The sequence below is a fragment of the Haplochromis burtoni genome, unplaced genomic scaffold (genome assembly GCF_018398535.1).
Source record: "Haplochromis burtoni strain Fernald_Lab_line unplaced genomic scaffold, NCSU_Asbu1 Contig_165, whole genome shotgun sequence".
NCBI lineage: Eukaryota > Metazoa > Chordata > Actinopteri > Cichliformes > Cichlidae > Haplochromis > Haplochromis burtoni.
In genome coordinates this window covers 540,385-545,831 of record NW_024582526.1, presented here as the reverse complement: position 1 = coordinate 545,831, position 5,447 = coordinate 540,385, and positions in this window count along the sequence as shown.

The window sequence follows — 5,447 nt, the reverse complement described above, 5'->3', positions numbered from 1 at the left end:
GTGTGTGTGTGTGTGTGTGTGTGTGTGTGTGTGTGTTACAAGTATATTCCACTCATATTAAATGGGTCCTACTGGAGGAAGGGAAGCCACCACAAAGAGCTACTTCTAGCTCTTGAGGATGCTTACAATTGACTAGCCGGTGGTCAGGTGCTCTTATTTCTAGCATGGAACATGGAAACATGGAAAATGAGACATACAATCAGTTAGGGGAGCCAGGATCAGATTGTAGAGCTTGGTGGATCTGATTTTCAGTCTCCCAGGTAATGGCTTGATGACGTAGGAAGGTGGCAGGATGGGTTCCGGTTCATCCAGGTCGGAGTCTGCTAAAAAAAGATGACATAGACATGTTCAACAGAGCTGGTTTGTGGGAGCCTGGGCAGTAAGTAATGATGACGCTGAAGTGACTGAAAAATAGCTAACCTAGCTCATTTACAATTGTTTGCTTCTGATGACTGTATAACGGGCCTGGAAGACGAGGTGAGTTGGATTAGAAGCAAAGCAATCTAACTGTAATTTCTAAAGATTCGATGATAGAAATATGCCAAACCAAGAAACTATTGTTGTTTCTGGGATGGGCCAGTCTGTTATGGATTTCACTTTCTCTGGCCTGTGTTCACTTGTCCACTTTCTAAGATATGGCTAAGGCTCACTCAGCTTGGACTTCACATATTTCAGGTTTCACAATCAACTTTTTCTCTAGGAGACTCTGCAATACTTGCCTGGTATGGTCACAGGGGACAAAAAAATCAGAATATCATCAACGTAACCAGGAAGCAACTGAGACAAAAGGGTAACTGATTAGAACTTGCAAAAGTCAGAGTTTAAATTAGGCCGACTGATTTCCATAGTGAACGCAGTGATCTTGCAGAGTTGCACTACCATTAACGGTTTTCAAATACACAGCACTGATGAAGGCAGTGATTCGCAAATGTGTGAAAGCAAGCCCAGGAAAGGGCAGCCCCGCCTTTGGTCGGCAGCACAGATAATCTGCCCATGCCTCCACCAGAGAGAAACCATTGAAACTTTACAGAGAGACTTTACCAGGAAAATGTTTACAAGGTAGTAAATAAAGAGCATTGAAGTCCTTTTATGGACTTCTATACATTCTAACTTTGTTTTGTAACCAGAACTTGCAAAACAAATGGCCATCAGCCACCTCCCTGAGCCTGCCCAGAGGTCTCTTCCTGTTTAAAGGGAGGTTTTTTTCCAGCTGTTGCCAAGTGCTTCCTCATTGGGACTGTCTGATTGTTGGGGTTTTCTCTATTTTTTCTCTATATATTGTGCCTTGAGGTGACTGCTGTGATTTGGTGTTATATAAATACAATACAGCTGAACTGACCCAAAGGATACATCCATCGTTTGTGTTTCATTAATGACTAATACTTTCCCTCTAACACTTGTGGACCTCTCCTTTCAAAAGTGAATAGGTGAGGAGCTGATGCTTACTTTCAGATTGGCCACATGATAGGAGGTTAATATGTACAGCTTATAATATGCAAGTTATACACATACCTGTAAGCAATTTTCCCTCTTATTTTTCATGTGTCTGAGTGAACACACAAACTCCCTGAGCGGTCCCTTGGACCACTGTGAGCAACAGCAGACGTGTGCACTGTGGTCACGCCAGCATCGAATCCATCCAAGTTACATGGTTTATTAAAATAATCAAATTACAGCATTTATGTTAGACTACTTTTAATTAACTGTTTTAGCCCACTTACAATGAAAATTTAAAAAAATCTTGTTCATGACCTGTGTAGTATGTTAACACTATTGGAAGTAAAAATAACTTGAACTCCAATTTTGAAAACAAAACTTTCTTTTGCTTTTTTTTTTTTTAGTAAAGCTCTGACTTGTATTATGAGTTTGAGTCTGTGGTCTGGGAGAGAGTCCTGTGACTCTCTGTCTGCAAAATACAGTATATAATCCCCAATGCTGGGCAATTAATTATATACTTCTTCAAAAAAGTAACTGAGTTATGCAAAAAACAAAGTTTTTTGCAGCTGTTTACCTAAAAATTCAGCCAAGGCGTTTTTTTAAATAAACATTTCAAACAGAACAATCAGCTGTTCTGCTTCAAATTTGATGCCACACAAATTATTTGTGCCACTCCAAAAAATAATTTCTGTCCACTATGAGATAAAGGAGAACAACAGCCTGATACCTGCAAATAGTTTGGTTTATTCATTTTATCTCTAGAAAATTAGTCTCTTTGAGAATCAAAGTGAGGCAGCAGTTTGCTGATTTCTGCCTTGTGACTTTCATATTAATCCCATAATTTCTCCCTGCTGAAGACAATTGACAAGAGGTTATTCATATTTAAGCTCTAATTTGGCCTTTTTTTCCTCCTTTCTTCTTTTTTTGTTTGTTTGTGCCCTAGATGGCCTGACTCAGCAGGTGGGGGTAAACGCTGTTTCTGAGTTTTCGCCCAAGCAGTGCAGAAATGTCTCCGCTACTCTCCAGATCACATGGTTGGTGCAGGATGCCCGATATCCAGCTCGATCCCCGAGTAAACTAAAAAAAAAAAAGTGACCTGTAACCAATACATGTAACAAAGAAACTTTTTTTAATATAATAAATTACTTTGTTAGTGATACAGAGATGTCTTGTCTTTTTTTTTTTTTATTACTTAATGCCAGATGCTTCATATTATTGGGATATTATTATGAACATGACAAATTGTAAGACTATGTCCAGCATATAATGGGTTTCCTATTTGTGGATCATACACAATGATTCACAATGATACACAGTGATTCAATATCAGAATCTGAAATTGTTTCAACATTAACAGTGTTTGAAAATTTGACGTCCAATCAATGTCAGCGTTCAACATTGATTCAGTATCAAAACCTGACGTTGTTTCAATATTAAAAAAGGGTGCAAGAGTGACGTTAGGTCAACGTCAGATTTAAACGCTGATTCAATAGAATCACCTGATATTGACTAAACATTATTTCAATGTCTCCTTGCTATCTGGGCTGACAACAGGAGATGTATCACTGCTGTAACACCTGTAACATTCAGCAGTCGCCTCATTGTTCTGACACACACAACAAAACTATTGACTACACTACACACTAACTACACAGGATTTGTGCTAAACGTGGCAACTTTCTCACATCTCAAAACACCGTCACTCCTAAAACCTCCTCCCTTCCTAAACAACTAAATGCCATGTTGCCATATTATTTTTTGATTGGTCCACATGGTACTTTTTTTTCGACCAATAGGAAAGGGTGGGTTTTTTTTGGTTTTGAGAGGTTTTCCTTATAAAACACAGTTTTTACCGTTTCCTCCTGCAGTAAATATAAACAATGATAGCATTCAGGAAGAAAACCAAACATTGCATATATTTTTATCATAACTCTGGTTTTACGTGGCCTAGCAACACAATTTAAAAACTGGTATAAAGTCCACACTTTTTCCGTCAATTGTTCCGTCTGTCCTGCTCACATCTCCAATGGTTGTACTCGTTGTCATTAACGTGGCTTCACTCCACATCAGCCCAGTGTTGCCAACTCCTCAGTAAGGAAAATCGCTATTGGCTGTCCTAAAAGTCGCTAGAAGTTGCTAAATGCTAAACGTGCAACTATTTTGCTGGTAATACTTGAAATGAGTAAAGACATTAACAGCCTATTTATGCAAAATAATTCATAATTTTATTAGGGGGGTTATATTGGTAGGGTCTGATTACTGGGGGGGTCATAACCCCCTTACCCCAGAAGATTGACACTATTCCTTTGTCTTTATGAAGTAGGGTTCTAGCCAGTCAGCTTAGTTTAGCATGAAGACACAATTCTGCATCTTTGTTTAATCAATAACAGAATGAATCACAAAAACAATACACTATGGTTTATCTGCCTGCCTCCTTCACTGGTTCAGCCAGTTGGCAGGCAAACAGTGGAGCTCTCCAGGAGCTGTTGAACCCAGTCAAGGATTTAGTGACCTTTGGACTGAAACAGGCTAAGCTAACAGGCTGTGGCCTCATACATATGTACAGATGGATAACCCTTCAATGCCAAGTGTTTCACAAAAAGTGTCATTTTTATGACCTTCCCATAGATCCCAGCTTTTATACTCACACAAACCAATAAATACAGTACTCTGTGCCGCCATTCCACACCTAGAAAAAAGAAGAACAGCGTGATTGTGTGGGTTTGATTAAGACATGCTAGCACTAACAACAAAATTCATTCAGGAGGTATCCAGTTAAAATGTTGGTAATATCAGTGTGATGACAAGCAAACAAAAACGGGGTTTCCCAGCAGCAGCAAGAAGCTTACAATATGGTATTGTTCTAGCACATTCCAGTGTTGATGATACCAGACTGGGCTAAAGGAAAGAAAGAAAAAAAAAGAAAAAAAAGAAAAAAGAAAGAAAAAAAAACGAAAAAAAAACCGAAGTGCTAAATGACGTCACGCCTAATTTGCATAATTGGTCATGCTAATTAATTGTAACCTAGTTGTTGGAGAGAGAAATAACATCGTGGAAGAGACATAAAGTGAGTAAAAAACGTCCTAAATGCATTTAGAGTTTATTTAGAACTACAAATTAAATTTTTTTAGCAATTATTGTTTTAATGTCACAATTCCAACCCTGCTCCTTTACCCGGGCTTGGACCGGCAAAAGTGACCCGAAATTGGCACTCTGGTGGAGTTACTTTGTGTGTGTGTGTTTATAAGTAGTTTTAAACCTGATCCACAAAACAGCATAACAGTAAAAGAAGAACTGACTGCGTTACTGTCAGTGCGCAGCTCATGCGCGATTCATTTGCAGTTCGGACGCACAGGTGTGAACATCTTCTGCCCTGATAGCAGCTGGGGGAGGACTATCCTCTGCCCATGAGCGCTTTAGCACGGGTGAGGTGCCCCCGGTAGCACCCGCTGCTTGTTGAGAGTAAAAGTGATACCTGCTTTCACGTCAAAAAGTCATCATAAATAAGTCTTTAATAACACCAGAAAAAGTCGCCAGATTTGTCGCTAGTCGCTTTTTAGAAAAAAAGTCGCTAAGGGGGTCTGAAAACTTGCTAAATATAGCAACAAAGTCGCTAAGTTGGCAATACTGCATCAGCCACGCTGCTTTGCTAGCTAAAAAATCGGTGTCGACACATAAGGACGCTGTCATAGCCTGTCAACGACCTTGATTAGCTGCGTATATACGAATGTGAATCCATCATTGGCTGGACTATGGGATAAGGTGGCATCGTTCTAATCCTATGCCGGAGCCGCCAGTCACTTACTGACTAACACTGCAAAACAGAATTGTTAAAGTTTTAATTTTAATTTCAGTTCAGGTTAGAGGGAACATTGCCTGTAAGCCTACCCTGCTAACATGCTAAAGCTAAAAGATAACAATAAGCAAACTCCAAAAAAGAAGAAGAAAAAGAAGAAAAACCGCATCAAAATCTTTAACTCTGGTTTTCAGAATTCAGAAACTAACACCAT